This window comes from Macaca mulatta, chromosome 2 (assembly GCF_049350105.2).
Source record: "Macaca mulatta isolate MMU2019108-1 chromosome 2, T2T-MMU8v2.0, whole genome shotgun sequence".
Taxonomy (NCBI): Eukaryota; Metazoa; Chordata; class Mammalia; order Primates; family Cercopithecidae; genus Macaca; species Macaca mulatta.
In genome coordinates, this window is record NC_133407.1 from 136,500,997 (window position 1) to 136,518,550 (window position 17,554).

Sequence of the window (17,554 nt, forward strand, 5' to 3'; positions counted from 1 at the left end):
AATTCGGAACTTTTAGGCCAGGCACAGTGGCTCACGTCTGTAATCGCAGCACTTTGGGAGGCCGAGGTGGGTGGATCATTTGAGGTCAGGAGTTCAAGACTAGCCTGGCCAACGTGGTGAAACCCTGCCTCTACTGAAAATAGAAAAAATTAGCTGGGCATGGTGGCAGGTGCCTGTAGTCCCAGCTACTCAGGAGGCTGAGGCAGGAGTATTGCTGGAACCCGGGAGGCAGAGGTTGCAGTGAGCTGAGATGGCACCACTGCACTCCAGCTTGGGCAAAAGGGTGAGACTCTGTCCCAGAAAAAAAAAAAAAAAAAGAATTTGGAGCTTTTTGCTTTTGGTAGGACTCTTTTTTTTTTTTTGAGACAGAGTCTCGCTCTGTCGCCCAGGCTAAAGTGCAGTGGCGTGATCTCAGCTCACTGCAAGCTCTGCCTCCTGGGTTCATGCCATTCTCCTGCCTCAGCCTTCCGAGTAGCTGAGACTACAGGCGCCTGCCACCACGCCTGGCTAATTTTTTTATATTTTTAGTAGAGACGGTGTTTCACCGAGTTAGCCAGGATGGTCTCGATCTCCTGACCTTGTGATCCGCCCGCCTTGGCCTCCCAAAGTGCTGGGATCACAGGCGTGAGCCACCGCGCCCGGCTGGTAGGACTCTTATAATCGTTATTTCTGTAATTTCTGAGATTTTCAAGTGGCTTACCTAAGCTTGACCTCATGTACTGTGGGGGATTTTGGGGCAATTATGAGAAGGTTGAGTGTGGAAGGGTCAGTAAGATAGATGACTGATGTACCCTTAACATTTGTAATTTTGACTGTTTTCCAGTCACCTCAAGGAAGAAAAAACTTTTAAGTAATTGTAATTTTGTAGAGACATAAGTTTGAAATATACAGGTGATGAGACTGATAGATGTATTTTAGCTTGAAGTGACTCTCAGCTTACTAGTTAATATATGCATCTTGGATTTGTTATTCTCATTTAAGTAAAAATCTTACCACATCAATATTGCGAAGTAGTTCTGATATTCCCATTTGTAGGTGATGAAACTGGAGAAAAATATATGCTGTAGAAGTATTTGAAATTTAAGGAAAGTGCAAGGTCTTAAAGAACATTTGTAAGTTTTGCAATTTTGTGTATATCTGGGAGGAAGGCGGAGGGTGAGATAGCTTTCTGTCAACTAATAGCAAAGTACGGTTGTCTCATCTGTGGGGGATTGGTTCCAGGACCTCCTTTGGACATAAAATCTGTGGATGATCAGTGCCTGATGTAAAATGGCATAATATTTGCATGTAACCTTTGCACATCCTTGGTGCATCTCTAGATTAATTATAATAATGCCTAATACAATGTAAATGATATGTAAATAGTTTTTATACCTTGTTGTTTAGGAAGTAATGATGAGAAATGTCTCCACATTTCAGTACAATTTTTCTCAAATATTTTCAATCTGAGGTTGGTTGGATTTGTGAATGTGGAACTTGTAGATAGAGAGGGCACACTATATTTCTATTTAAAATTGTGCAACTAAAGGGAATTTGGTATTTTTATCAAATATCAAAGGGATTTTGTTTTATTAGGGATACTGTTGTCTATGGTGACTTCCAGGGTGGCTTTTGAGGTGGTGGCCATTTTTGTCTCAGAGTGATTTGTTAACTGGAGACTGGTCCACCTTTTCTAGGGCTTTTGCATACTACGGTGTTTCTTGCTGTAAGGAGCAATCTTAAATGTAGGTAGAATGTAGGCTTGTTTTTTGTTTGTTTGTTTTTTAACCACCCTTACCAGTGAATGCTAGTGAATTTGAGATTTTCACGTTTGTAGGGTCTAGTCGTGTTTCTTTTCCTCTTGTGTAGGTATTGATACTTCTCTAGTCTTGCCCTGCTTGTTCATATTGGAGAGTTTTTGGGGATGATACCTTGTTAAGTTGTCATCCAGTTTTCTTGTAAATATTGTGTGTGGTCTTTGGTTTTGTTATGTTGCTTTTGGTAGGATATGGCTAAAATCAGTGCCATAGCCAGCATGTGGTTACTTAAAAATTATTTCTGACAAAATATTAGATGGTTAGATGAACAGGTAAGATTTTAAAAGTAGTTTTAAAAACTTGGATTTAAAATATGGAGAATATCTTGATACATGCTTTTTCTATTTACATCTTCACTTTGGTTAAGGAGGAATTCGGTGAGAATAACTGCATTTTGAGTGTAATGGATCACACGAATTAAGTAATTCTTGTGCCTATAAATGTGGAAAACCCACGTGTAAAGAGGATTGAAATTAATACTGCTTTAGATGTTTCTGTCTCATTTTACAAAAATACAAGAAAAAAGAAAAATGAAACTATACTGTTTCTTATATATTCTTAATAGAATTTTCTGTACACATAAGTGTATGTGTGTTAATCCTCTTGTTAAAAATGGCATGAAACTTCTGCAGTTTACCTTTTGTTATTTTCTTTATTTAGATACCTTTTTTCTTTTTCTTTTTCTTTTCTTTTTGTTTTTTTGAGACAGAGTCTTGCTCTGTTGCCTAGGCGGGAGTGCAGTGGCACAACCTCAGCTCACTGCAACCTCCACCTCCCGGTTTCAGGCAGTTTTTTTGCCTCAGCCTCCTGAGTAGCTGGGATTACAGGCACGTGCCACCATGCCCAGCTAATTTTTTTGTTTTTTTAGTAGAGACGGGGTTTTGCCATGTTGGCCAGGCTGGTCTCGAACTCTTGATCACAAGTGATCTACCTGCCTCAGCCTCCCAAAATGCTGGGATTACAGGCGTGAACCACTGCACCCAGGCTTGCATTTAGATACCTTACCAAAACACAAAAATTTACCTCATTGTCTTCATGGGCTGCATAATATTTTATTGTTTTGGGTGTTCTTTATTTAATCTGTCTTCTTTGATGGTTTTTTGGGCTGTTTACAGTTACCAACCAATTCAAACAGTGCTTAAGTTAACATCCTGGCACACATGTAAGAATGGGATTTATGGGTTCATGATTATGTACATTACTGTGTTTGACAGATAGTGCTAGCTGGCCTTCCAAAAAACTTGTTCAGTATGTGCTTCTGCTAACTAGCAGTGTATGAAAGTTACCTCTATATCCACGTCAGCACCAAGCGTTACTCAACTTTTAAAATTATTTTTATTTTTATATATATTTTTGAGACAGGGTCTCACTCTGGCCCAGCCTGGAGTACAGTGGCATGATCATAGCTTACTGCAACCTCAAACTCCCAGGCTCAAGTGGTTCTCCCACCTGAGCTTCCCCAGTAGCTAGGACCACAGGTATGTACCACCACACTCAGCTAACTTATTAATTTTTTGTAGAGGTGGGGTCTTGCTATGTTGCCCAGGCTGGTCTCAATTGAGAATTGCAGAACCCAAGCAATTCTCCCACCTTGGCCTCCCAAAGTGCTGGGATTACAGGTGTGAGCCATTGTGCAGAGCCCATTATTAGGCTTTTAAATCTGAAAATCTAGTACGTGAAAAATGCTTTATTTAATTTGCATTGTTTTATTTTGTGCTAACTTCTGATTCCTCATTGATACTGTTCTTCCTTTTTTGGATTTTTTGGCTAGATTAAAAAATTGGCTAGATTTAAAAAATTGCCTGTATCATTTCTTTCATTGGAGATTTGAAAGTGATAATATTCTAAATCTAGCATAACTTTGTTATGTATTAGTTGGAACCCTTGTTTATTTATTTATTCATTCATTTATTTATTTATTTATTTTAATGAGATGGGGTCTTGCCGTGTTGCCCAGGCTGGCCTCGAAACCTTGGCCTCAGGTGATCCACCTGCCTCAGCCTCCCAAACTGCTAGAATTACAGATGTAAGCCGCCCCACCCAGCTGTAACTTTTTTTCCGCAAAATATACTCCTGGCCTGTTTATTAATAAACATGCCAAAGCAAGCCATTTAGGATATAGGAAGAAAATAAAAACTGAGAGCACTCTGAGATCTCAGAAATGTCATAAAGTTCTATAAAACAGAAGGAATGAAAATAGTACCCACAAGATTTAAGATTGCCCTCTGCTATCTTTTTTTGAGACAGAGTCTCTCTCTGTTGCCCAGGCTGGAGTGCAGTGACTTGATCTCAGCTAACTGCAACCTCTGCTTCCCTGATTCAAGCAGTTCTCCTGCCTCAGACTTCTGAGTAGCTGGGATTAGAGGTGTGCGCCACCATGCCCAGCTAATTTTTGTATTTTTAGTAGAGAGAGGGTTTCGCCATGTTGGCCATGGTGGTCTTAAACTCCTGGCCTCAAGTGATTTGCCTGCGTTGGCCTCCCAAAGTGGGGATTACAGGCGTGAGCCACCCCACTCAGCCTACTGTCTTTTTTTTTTTTTTTTGAGAGTCTCGCTCTGTCACCCAGGCTGGAGTGCAGTGGCACGATCTCAGCTCACTGCAACCTCTGCCTCCCGGGTTCAAGCAATTCATGTGCCTCAATCTCCCAAGTAGCTGGTGCTACAGGCGTGTGCCACCATGCTCAGCTTTTTTTTTTTTTTTTTTTTTTTTTTGAGGTGGAGTCTCGCTCTGTCGCCCAGGCTGGAGTGCAGTGGTGCAATCTCAACTCACTGCAAATGCCGCCTCCTGGGATCACACCATTCTCCTGCCTCAGCCTCCCGAGTAGCTGGGACTACAGGCACCAGCCACCACGCCTGGCTAATTTTTTTATATTTTTAGTAGAGACGGGGTTTCACTGTGTTAGCCAGGATGGTCTCGATCTCCTGACCTCGTGATCCACCTGCCTTGGCCTCCCAAAGTGCTGGGATTACAGGCGTGAACCACCGCACCTGGCCTTTTTTTTTTTTTTTTTTTTTTTTTGAGTAGAGACAGGGTTTCACCATGTTAGCCAGGCTGGTCTCAAACACCTGACCTCAAGTGATCCGCCTGCCTCGGCCTCCCAAAGTGCTGGGAATACAGGCGTGAGCTGCCGTGCCTGGCCTCTACTATCTTAAAAATAGTTTTAAATGACATATTTTAATCTAAATATAAATAAAATATTTAATTTGACCTATGCTGTCTAATTAAGCTAATAATAACCCTTGACAATAAATCAGATCTGATTTTCCCCCCCCCCACATTTTCCTTTAATTCTATCATATTCTTGTTCACTTTCTTTTTTCAATGCCTTATAGCAGTGGTTCTAAACCAGGGCTGACAATGTCTAGAGATCTTTTTGGTTGTTACAGTTTGGGGGCATACTGCCAGCCTCTAGTGGGGTAGGGGGCAGGGGCAGGGATGCCGCCGAACATCCTGTGTTGCTCAGGATACTCCCCAGCAATGAAGGATTGGCCCCAAATGTCAGTAGTGTCAGGGTTGAGAGACTGTGCTTTATAGGAAAAAGCATACCTTCAGATTTTTAAAATGTCTTACAGTTTTCTTCTAGGATGTCTGAAATTTTAAAAAAATGTTAAGACCACCAGTTAAGGTCTTTAACCAAGTCTTTTAGTTTTACCTATCAGAATTCTATTTGAGACACTAAGTATAATTTTTATAAATAAATAATATGAATGTCCTAGATGTTTTTGTGTTTAATTAAATATAGGGTCTGTTAACTGGCTTCATTGGTTCATTGTTTTGTTTTCCTTTTTTTTTTTTTTTTTTTTTTTTAAGATACAGAGTTTCACTCTGTTGCCCAGGCTGGAGTACAGTGGTGCACTGAAACCTCCACCTCCCAGGTTCAAGAGATTTTTTCATGCTTCAGCCACCCGAGTAGCTGGGATTACAGGTGTGTGTCACCACACCTAGCTAATTTTTGTATTTTTAGTACAGATAGGGTTTTGTCATGTTGCCCTGGCTGGTCTTGAACTCCTGAGCTCAAGTGATCTACTTGCCTTGGCCTCCCAGTGCTGGGATTAATAGAGAATGGGGTCTGGCCTGTGTTGTTGAGGTTGGTCCCGAACTCTTGGGCACAAGCTGTTTACCCACCTCAGCCTCACAAAATGCTGGGATTACAGATAGCAGCCACTGTGCCCAGCCAGGTCATTCTTTATACCTGTGGGGAGAGAGCCTTTAATTCCTCACTTTCTTGATGGGTTAGTAACCTCATGGCTTCATTAACCACAGGTAACCATAGAGGTAACTATGAGGAAACTAACCTAACCTTTAGTTTCCCATAAACTCTGCCTATTGTTAGCCTGGCAGCTGTGTGTGTTTTACAGACCAGGTCAAAGGCCACTGCTGATACACCAACCAGTCTTCAGTGACAGCAGTGCTGACCACTTCCCCCACCCCCATTTAGCACCCAAAGGAGCTAGCTACCCTAGGCACTGGTGGTTACCCTGCATGCTGCCCTTGAAAGGGAATAGTTAGATACATTGAGTCTAGAAAGAGTGAGATAAAGTGAGATTGGTTATTTCTGTCATCTTGCAGAATTAAGTGTATGTTAAAGTGAAGACTCTGTTCTTTATATATGCATCATATATATGCATTTTGGAAACTTGACAAAGTTGGAAGAACTTTGGAAGAAGCTGGAAGTATAAGGTGGAGAAGTCTCCTAAATCCATACCAGCGTTGTTTTTGTTTGTTTGGTTGGTTTTTTTTGGTTTTTTTTTTTTTTTTTTAGATGGAGTCTTGCTCTGTCACCCAGGCTGGAGTGCAGTGGCACAATCTTGGCTTACTGTAACCTCCGCCTCCTGGGTTCTAGCAGTTCTCCCTGCCTCACCCTTGTGTAGCTGGGATTACAGGTGACCACCACCACACCTGGCTATTTTTGTATTTTTAGTAGAGACAAGGTTTCACTGTGTTGGCCAGGCTCATACCAGCATGTTTTAATGCAACTATTAACAGTATTTTGTTAATGTATGGTAGAGGTGGTAAACTGGCTGGGACACTGGGCGTGCAGATACAGACTAGGATGGTTTTGGGGAAACTAGGAGGTATGGTCACTCTATTTTGTTTCCTTTGATGTCTCCTTTGTACATCATTGCTAGTTAATATCTTTCTTATATTTTTATCCTATCTTTCTTATACTTTTAGCCAGGCAGATACAGTTGACTCTTAAGCAACACAGGTTTCAACTGTGGGGGTCACCTTAAACGTAGATTGAAAGTACAGTATTTGTAGGATGTGTGAAACCCGCCTACACAATGGACTGCTGTTTTTGTATTCGTGGGTTCTACAGGGTTGACAGCAGGATTTAAGTATGTGCAGATTTTGGTATACACAACGAGTCTTGGAACCAGTTCCTGAAGTGTATACCAAGGGATGACTGTGCTGTTGTAGTGTTTATTTTATTTTATTATTTATCTGAAACACAGTCTTGCTCTGTTGCCCAGGCCGGAGTGCAGTGGTGTGTCCATGGCTCATGGCAGCCTTAACCTCCCGGGCTCAAGCAGTTCTCCCATCCCAGCCTCCCATGTAGTGTCTTGGTCTTTAAAATTTTTTTTTCACCTGGGTTCTTTTTACCTTTCCAGTCTTCTCTTGCCACCATTCGTAACTTTTCCACATTACTTGAAGTTCACTGAATATGCAGTGCTCTATTGTGCTGGTGTTAAATTCTCATAGCACCTTGTTGTTAATTGCCTCATATGTTCTTCCTTATGGATACCTTCAACTTGTCTTTTAAGACTGTTCAGATGGCTCCATTCAAATATATATTATTTACTGAAAAGTTTTCTTGGATCTCCTTTTCTCAATCGAAACTGCCATATTTCTGACATGTATCAGTTGCATTTTCTGTTACAGCTGTTTGCTGACTAATCTGTTTCTACTTGTGGTTCTGTAAGTTTTGAGGGGGCGAACTTCCCTTACTCAGAGTGTGTCACACAGTAGGAGCTGGGTTAGATAAATGAATAGAGGTTTGTACCATATAATGACATTTTAGTCGTCGATGAACCACTTATATGATGGTGGTCCTATAATACTATAATACTGGATTTTTACTGTACTTTTTCTATTTTACATATGTTCAGATGTGTGAATACTTACCATCACAGGTTTATGGCCTAGGAGCAGTAAGCTATATACCATATAGCCTAGGTGTATCGTAGGCTATACCATGTGGATTTGTATAAGTGCACTCTGTGATGTTCATACATTGGAATCACCTGATGACACATTTCTCAGAACATACCCCTGTCATTAAAAGATACATCACTGTAGATGAAAAATAAAACCCTGTCTTCATCTACAAAGGAACTATTATTTCTTTTTTGCGGGAGAGGGGACAGAGTCTCACTCTGTTGCCCAGGCTGGAGTGCAGTGGTGTGATCTTGGCTCACTGCAACCTCCCCCTCCTGGATTCAAACGATTCTCCTGCCTCAGCCCCCCTACTAGCTGGGATTATAGGCGTGTGCCACCACACCCGGCTAATTTTTGTATTTTTAGTAGAGACGGAGTTTTGCCATGTTGGCTAGGCTGGTCTCAAACTCCTGACCTCAGATGATCCGCTCCCCTTGACTTCCCAAAGTGCTGGGATTACAGATGTGAGCCACCATGCCCGGCCCCTAGGAGCTATTGTTTCTAACTCTAGAAAATAATAGAAATTATTATTGGGATTGGAGTCATGAGTGTGAGTGGGTGAAAGGGTATTCTGAGTGAAGTAAACTTGCTTTCTCTCTTCTCTCCCAATTTCCATATGTCCAGATTCTGTCTGTTCTTGGTCCACTTGGCTCTTGTCTAAGAGCTTCCCAGATTTTCCTAGAATGTAATAGCCTTGCCATTTAAAATTTTGTCATATTTTCCACTCGATATTAGGGGTATTTGGTTATAAATATTATTTTGCCAAGGTGTAGGCTTCTTCTACAGGGCATAATTTGGTGGTTTTATCATTATTTCCTTCTGCATCATACGTCACTATTCCTTCAAAATACAGATTTACTGTTTTAGCTTGGGATGCTATAACAAAATACCATTGACTGAGTGACTTAATAGAAATGTATTTCCTCATGGTTTTGGAGGCTGGCAGTCTAAAATAAGTGTGCCAGCATAGTCAGGTTATGTGGTAAAGCTTTCTTCCTGGCCCTGCTTTTTTGTTTTGTTTGTTTTTGAGACAGGGTCTTATTCCATCACCCAGGTTGGAGTGTAGTGGTGGGACCATAGCTCACTGTAGCCTCTATGTCCTAGGCTCAAGCAGTCCTGTCCTCAGCCTCCTGAGTAGCTGAGACTACAGGCACACGTCCCCACACCTGGCTTATATTTTTAAAAAATTATTTTGGCCGGGTATGGTGCGTGGCTCATGCCTGTAATCCCAACACTTTGGGAGGCCGAGTCAGGCAGATTGCTTGAACCCAGAGTTTTGAGACCAGCCTGGGCAACATAACGTGCTGAAACCCTGTCACTACACAGAAATGCAAAAATTAGCTGAGTGTGGTGGTATGTGCCTGAAGTCTCAGCTACTCAGGAGGCTGAGGTGGGAGGATCACTTGAGCCTGGGAGGTCAGGGATGCAGTGAGCCAAGATGGCACCACTACACTCCAGCCTGGGCCACAGAGTGAGACCCTGTCTTTTTTTTTTTTTTTTTTTTTTTTTTTGAGACGGAGTCTCGCTCTGTCACCCAGGCTGGAGTGCAGTGGCCGGATCTCAGCTCATTGCAAGCTCCACCTCCCAGGTTCACGCCATTCTCCTGCCTCAGCCTCCCAAGTGGCTGGGACTACAGGCGCCTGCCACCTTGCCTAGCTAGTTTTTTGTATTTTTTAGTAGAGACAGGGTTTCACCGTGTTAGCCAGGATGGTCTCGATCTCCTGACCTTGTGATCCCCCCGTCTCGGCCTCCCAAAGTGCTGGGATTACAGGCTTGAGCCACCGCGCCTGGCCAACCCTGTCTCTTTAAAAAAAAAAAAAAAAAAAAGGAAAGAAAAGAAAAGTGAAAATACTTTTTTATAGAGACAGGGTGTTGCTGTGTTGCCCAGGCTGGTCTTGAGCTCTTGTGCTGAAAACAGTCCTCCCACTTTGGCCTCCTAAAGTGGCCAGTTATTACAGGTGTGAGCTACCATGCCTGGTGTTTCTGGCATAATTGATGTGTCCTCACTTGGTGGAGAGAGTGTAAGTTCTCAGGTCTCTTCTTATAAGGGTGCTAATCTGATTATGAGGGCTCCTCCAAAAGGCCTGGGCTCCAAATACTATCATATTAGGGGTTAGGGTTTCAACACATGAATTTTAGTGGTGTAGGGAGGGCGGGTAAGGGCACACATTCAGTATATAACACTTGTCAAAGATTTGTGCATTAGTCTTATCTTGCTTCATGTTTACTGGTTAAATTCAGGTATGGGTTGCTTTATTCTGATATGTTTTTGAAAATTTTGTTAACTAAGTTGTGCGTAGTAAATGTTTTAAGTGAACTCATATAGCTTACTTGAAAAGAGTGGGAAGGAGAAGGGGCTGGGTTTCATTTTATTTCATTACACTTTTTTTTTTTTTTTTTTTTTTGGGGAACAGGATCTTACTGTTTCACCCAGGCTGGGGTGCAGTGGCAAGATCACTCCTCACTGTAGCCTCAATTTCCCTGGCTCAGGTGATCCTCCCACGTCAGCCTTCTGAGTAACTGGGACTACAGATTTGCACCACCATGCCTGGCTAATTTTTATATATTTTTTTGTGGAGATGGGGTTTTGCCCTTTTGCCCAGGCTGGTCTCAAATACCTGGGCTCAAGCCTTCCTCCTGCCTCTGCCTGCAAAGTGCTAGGGTTGCAAGCATAAGCCATCACGCCCAGCCTGGAATTTATTAAATGTATACCGAGCGACAAGTTAGATACTTTCAACATAAATTAGGAAAAAAATATTGGTGTGAATTTTCTCAAAGAGAAAGCTGTTTATCACAGTATTTGTGTAATTCCTGATTTTGTATTGTTTGCGCACATTCCTTCTCATGTTTATTAAGGTATCACTTAAGTCAACAAATATTTATTGAGTATATATTCTGTTCCAGGTACTGCACTAGGTACTGAGGATGCTGTGGTGAGCAAAACACAGTATCTGGTAGTAATTTTAAAAGTTATTTTAACAGTAAAGTATTATGTTTGTATATATATGTGTATATATATATTTTGAGACAGTCTCACTCTGTTTTTCAGGTTGGAGTGCAGTGGTGCAATCTTGGCTCACTGCAGCCTCCACTTCCCAGGTTCAAGTGATTCTCTTCTCCTGCCTCAGCTTCCCAAGTAGCTGGGTCTAAAGGCATCTGTCACCATGCCCGGCTAATTTTTGTATTTTTGGTGGGGATGGAGTTTCACCATGTTGGCCAGGCTGGTCTTGAACTCCTGACCTTAGGCTATCCACCTGCCTCGGCCTCCCAAAGTGCTGGGATTACAGGCATGAGCCACTGCGCCCGGCCTGTTTCTTTTAGTATTTTGTTTATTGCTTTTATCGGCATTGGCCTGTACCAAATACATTAACTTCATTTTAAAAATTAGCCTTGGAAGAAATCTTTTATAAATGGTAGCCTTTTAAGAGAGTAATTTCTTTCAGCTGATTTTTAAATAAGCTTAGGTTAGGGGCCTAAGACTGATGAGGTATAGAAGGTCAACAAACAATTATTACTTTTGTTATGCATTGGAAAGTTTTGATTGTGAGGTGAAAGTTACAGTGTCAAGTGATAGTAGCCTTATAATGTGTGAAGTGCTTAGTTCACAATGTGAGAGAGCTTGGTTAGATTAGATGGGAGTAAAATTGAAATTTAAATTTTCGCCTTCAGAATTTTTTCTGCTATATATGTAAACTCCAAAGATTTTGACATAATTACAAACTTTAGTAAAATGAAGTTTAATCCTATAGTATCTTTGCTACCAATTTTAAGAACTTCAATAAATATTTATCATCATCATGTTTTTCTCCGCATTTTAATATCTCTGAAATTGGAAAGCCTTTGAAACATCAACAGTGACCTAGAATTGCAGCTTGCAGCATTTCTTTCTTTTTTAAAACAATGCAGTCTTAGAGTTGATGCTGACTTAGATTTAAAGGATGCAATATTAATAACTCTTGGAAGGCTTAGGATAGTGGATAGTCAGTACAAGCAACTTGGAAGAGACATTCACTCTTGAAGGAAAGACTTATGAGTATTCCGTGTAAGTAGGCTGATTTAAATAATGATGTGTTTCAAGTAAGAAAAAGTTTTAAGAAACATCTTAGTATGTTGCTTTTATATTTAGTTGGTATTGTTTGCTCAGAAGTTCAGGTCATTATGAGGATTTGTGGATAAAATTGCATCCTTAATTTGTGACTGTTTAAGAGATTTTGCCTTTTTAAAATTGTTAATGGAATAATACAAAAACTTTACATTATGGAATCATTATGGAATGAGGTTTCTTTTTTTTTGTGAGACAGAGTTTTCGCTCTTGTTGCCCTGGCTGGAGTGCAATGGCGCGATCTCGGCTCACTGCAACCTCTGCCTCCTGGGGTCAAACAATTCTCCTGCCTCAGCCTCCCGAGTAGCTGAGATTACAGGCATGCGCCATCACGACTGGCTAATTTTATTTTATATTTTTAGTAGAGATACGGTTTCTCCATGTTGGTCAGGCTGGTCTTGAACTCCTGACCTCAGGTGATCCACCCGCCTTGGCCTCATAGAATTGCTGGGATTACAGGCATGAGCCACGATGCCCAGCTGGAATAAGGTTTCTTTAATGTGCCCTTTTAAAAAATCACTGAATTTGCCGGGCACGGTGGCTCACGCCTGTAATCCCAGCACTTTCGGAGGCTGAGACGGGCGGATCACGAGGTTAGGAGATCGAGACCATCCTGGCTAACATGGTGAAACCCTGTCTCTACTAAAAAATACAAAAAACTAGCCGGGCGAGGTGGCGGGCGCCTATAGTCCCAGCTACTCGGGAGGCTGAGGCAGGAGAAGGGCGTGAACCCGGGAGGCAGAGCTTGCAGTGAGCTGAGATCCGGCCACCGCACTCCAGCCTGGGTGACAGAGCGAGACTCCGTCTCAAAAAAAAAAAAAAAATCACTGAATTTGGTATTGAGATGAGGCATAGACTGTTAAAAAAAACATGGCTGGATATTTAAAATACTTTTTTTATTACAAAAGTAGGAAACTTTGTTTAAAACAATTTAAATAGTGCAGTAGTTCATCAAAGGAAGACATGACACAGTCCCTTCATTTCTATCCCGAGTAATACAGCATATTAATTTGAATATACTTAATATTTGTGTGCACTCAATAAAATAAAAAATGGAAGTGGATCATTTAGTAAGTTGCATTTTCATGAAAAATGAAAGTACACTTGAGCAAATCTTTGTATGTTAAGGGATTTAGATTTTTTAGGTATAATATGCTTGGAAGAGAAACACCAGAAGCCACTTAAAAGAATAATTTGGATCACCTTTGCTTTTTGGTTTTCAGTTTGAATGTTTTTGTTTCTGAATTACAAAGTTTCATCATTAGTAGCTTAATTTTTCTTTTTTTTTTTTTTTGAGACGGAGTCTCGCTCTGCCGCCCAGGCTGGAGTGCAGTGGCCGGATCTCAGCTCACTGCAAGCTCCGCCTCCCGGGTTCACGCCATTCTCCTGCCTCAGCCTCCGGAGTAGCTGGGACTACAGGCGCCCGCCACCTCGCCCGGCTAGTTTTTTGTATTTTTTAGTAGAGACGGGGTTTCACCGTGTTAGCCAGGATGGTCTCGATCTCCTGACCTCGTGATCCGCCCATCTCGGCCTCCCAAAGTGCTGGGATTACAGGCTTGAGCCACCGCGCCCGGCCGCTTAATTTTTCTTAATTTGTATTTTCACTAAGCATTTACCTTTTTAATAATTTTAAAAGGTAAAAAGCGTATATTAAAAATAAAATAGTCTTTATAGATATGATTGGCTGAAATGAACAGCCTTTTTCAGACTAGAAACAAATTCATAAATATATACATAGTAAATTCAGATCTAATTTCTATGTAGGAAAATCAGTGTTTGGGTCTGATGCAGGAGCATTTATATATTTTGAAGATCTAGGATACTTACGTTGGAAAAATGTAAAATTCATCAATTTATAGTCAAGGGTAGAAAAAATTTATCAAACTAAAATCAAGGGATAAATTTCTAGGAAGAAAGGAAAATAGCAATAAAGTTACTTTATTGGTAGTGATCTGTCTTAGGATTGCCAATGTGTGTAACAACATAGAGGATCTTTTGCATTCTGTAGGATTACCTGCAGAGAATCACACTAAACCTAAATTCTCTGAATACTTTGGTGAACCTTAAGGCATTGGGTTGTCTGCTGGACTGAGTGTTTTAAATGGTTCATTTGGGAATGTCCACCCAGATTTGAATTAATTTAGTAGTCTCACAGCACTTTAAATATTAAATAGGAAATAAACTTCTAAATTATAATTAGAAAGCCCAAAGGAGTCTTTCTTCTTCCTTCCTCCCTCCCTTCCTCCCTTCCTCCCTTCCTCCCTCCTTCCCTCCCTCCCTCTCTCCCTCTTCTTCCTTTCCTTTCTTCACAGCTCAGATTTCTGCTTGTAAGCTAAAGCATTTAAGATTTAGTCCCAAAATAATACTTGCCTTTTTGAATGCATCAAATTCATTTTAAAATGTTTACTTCCAAGCAGCACAACTGATTGTGGTTCACGTAAGCCCAAAAGAAAACTAGAAAAGAAGGGAAAGAAAGATTTATTAGAAGGATATTGAAGTAGCACTTAGAAACAAGGGTTGAGCTATGCTACCAAGCGAAAAGGTATGAGGATGGAGCCCAGGGACCTCAGCAGCGGAAGTTGTTAAGACTTGTTCTTCAGGTTCTAGCGAAGGACTGAGTTCCAGTCTTGGTATCTTCCATATTTTACATTTTTGGAGGAAAATAACTGATTGGCCTAGCCCTGGTCAGGTGGGATGATGAGAGAAACAGAGCTGGCTACTGGAGGCCCATCCATGTGTATTCAGTACCTTTTAAAGAAAATGGGAACCAAGAGCTGGGGAGCTAACTCATTAGTGTGTGCTGTAATCAGCATATATGTGTATACAGTACCTGTAATTCATCATACTGATAAAATGTGTTAAAATTACTGTCTTTAAACTGTTGTGAAGGTTATAATGGCAACTTACTGTGTCAGTGGGAATCACCTTCTGACCTTTAAAGGTCCAGATAAACTTAGCACTGACCTTTGTTCTATTATTGTGAGACGTTCATTGTTCTTACTAAGATCTTTGAATTGTTGAAATGCTTATATTTCTTGATGCTGTAGCTTCTGTTAGCCTAGTATCATGGAACATGATCTTATAAGGAAAAAGAGACATAGAACTGGGGATTATGGTCTGGGGAAGAATATAATAGTTGCTTTAAGGAAGTTAAAGTGCTTTGGGAGCAGTAACTTAAAAAGTTTATTTCTGGCAAGGAATATTTAGCAGTGCATCATGGTGCAAGGAGGCGTTTTAACTTAGTCTGGGCAGAGGGAACAGTGAGCAAAGGAGTAGTAAAGTTCAGAGCTGTGGAGGAAGGATTAGGATAAATTAGGAAGGGTCTTGCTAATGCATAGAATTTTGGCTTTAGAAAGACATTAGAAATTAACGAAGACTTTTGAGCAGAGAAAAGATAAATCAGAGCTTTGCCCTGGAGAAATTGAGTCTAATTCAAAGGAATTAGGAAAATCACTCAGGAGATTATTATGATATTTAAGCTAGAGGAGATGAGAATTTGCAATGGTGCAGCATTATGTGGGAATGAACATGAAGGTTCACAGACAACATTGGGTTATGGATCTGTAGATAGTATCTGTTCATCCTCACCTTGCCTGGGTTTTGTGTAGGTTTTCTAACTTGATTTTGCTTGCCCTTTCTAGTCTTGTCTAATACATGCTATTAATGGTAGTCATGCTACAATGTAAGTGTGTTATTCCCATAAGTGAAGTCTTTATGCACCTTCTCCCTTGCTCGAGTTAAAACTTAAGTTTCTTATGAGATTTAAGGCATAAATAATTGTGACTCTACTTAATTTGGTAATTTTCTATTTGTTCCCTGTGTTTTTCTTTTCTCCTAAATTACTCAGTTCTCTGGTATAAATTCATACTGCGTCATCCCAGTGACTTTGTACATAACGTTCATTCCCTTTGCTGGAACCTTTGTTCCTTACTTTTTCTTTGTGCACATTTTTTCTCTCTTCTTCTGTGTTGCTCTTGACTTTGTGCTTTATGTATGTATGTATGTATGTATTTATTGAGACAGAGTCTCGCTCTGTCACCCAGGCTGGAGTGCAGTGGCACGATCTCGGCTCACTGCAAGCTCTGCCTCCCGGGTTCACGCCATTCTGCCTCAGCCTCCCGAGTAGCTGGGACTACAGGTGCCCGCCACCACGCCCAGCTAATTTTTTGTATTTTTAGTAGAGACAGGATTTGGCCGTGTTAACCAGGATGGCTTCGATCTCCCAACCTCGCGATCCACCCGCCTTAGCCTCCCAAAGTGCTGGGATTACAGGCGTGAGCCACCGCGCCCGGCAACTTTGTGCTCATTTTAAAAGATACATGCTAGGGGTCATCTCTTCTAGAAAAACTCCATTGACCCTGAATTAGATGTGACTCAGCCCACTTCTGTCATCATATATAAAATTTGCTGTGCCAATGTTTTTTGTTTAGATTGTGAACTCCCTTAGGACAACTAAATTCTTTATATATCTTTTCTTACCACATAATAGCTTAGGGATGCGTGTTTGCATTAACTTTTGTTTGGCCTATACCGAGCTTATACAACCTGCAGGCTGCGTGCAGCCTGGGGCAGCTTTGAATGTTACCCAACACAAATTCATTAACTTTCTTGAAACATTATGAGACTTTTGCGATTTTTAAAAAAATAGCACATCAACTATCATTAGTGTTAGTGTATTTTATGTGTAGTGCGAGACAATTTATCTTCCAGTGTGACCCAGGGAAGCCAAAACATTGGACACTCCTCTACTATAATATTCCTATAACTAGATGTCATGATGTATTTTAGAGTATGGATTCTGAAGCCATAATGCCTGGATTGAAATCCTAACCCTGTTACTTATTAACTGTGCAATTATAGGCAGCTTATTTAACCTTACTTAACCTGTTTCAAAGTTGCTTATTGTTAATAAAATGGGGAGAGTAGTACCACCTAATTCATACATATGCTTCTGAAGATTGAGTTAGTATGTCCAAAGTGCATAGAACAGTATCTGGCAATTGTGGTTATATATGTGCTTGCTGTTTTTATTATGCATTGCAGTTCAAATATGAATCTGTTCCCCTATTTTTTTGTTTGTGTTTGAGACGGAGTCTTGCTCTGTTGCCAGGCTGGTGTGCAGTGGTGTGATCTCAGCTCACTGAACCTCTGTCTCCCAGGTTCGAGCTATTCCCCTGCCTCAGCCTCCCGAGTAGCTGGGACCACAGGTGCGCGCCACCGTTGCCTGGCTTATTTTTTGTATTTTAGTAGAGATGGGGTTTCACCATGCTGGCCAGGATGATCTCGATCTCCTGACCTCATGATCCGCCCGCCTTGGCCTCCCAAAGTGCTGGGATTACAGGCGTGAGTCACTCCTCCCAGCTATTCTCTTATTGATTGCCAAAACAATTCTACACATAATTCCCAGATCTGCTTGGAAGGTGGCATTTTTTCTGCCTGATTTCTTTTTTCTACTGTAGATGGTTTGTAAACATTATTCCCACAGAGTGGGCTTCAG

The 17,554-nt window shown here is 41.1% G+C and overlaps 1 protein-coding gene across 8 annotated transcripts in view; it reads left to right on the forward strand.

Moving 5' to 3' along the window:
- PPP4R2 (protein phosphatase 4 regulatory subunit 2) overlaps positions 1-17,554 on the forward strand; it is a 73,317-nt gene that overhangs the window by 15,314 nt on the left and 40,449 nt on the right. The window lies entirely within an intron of this gene.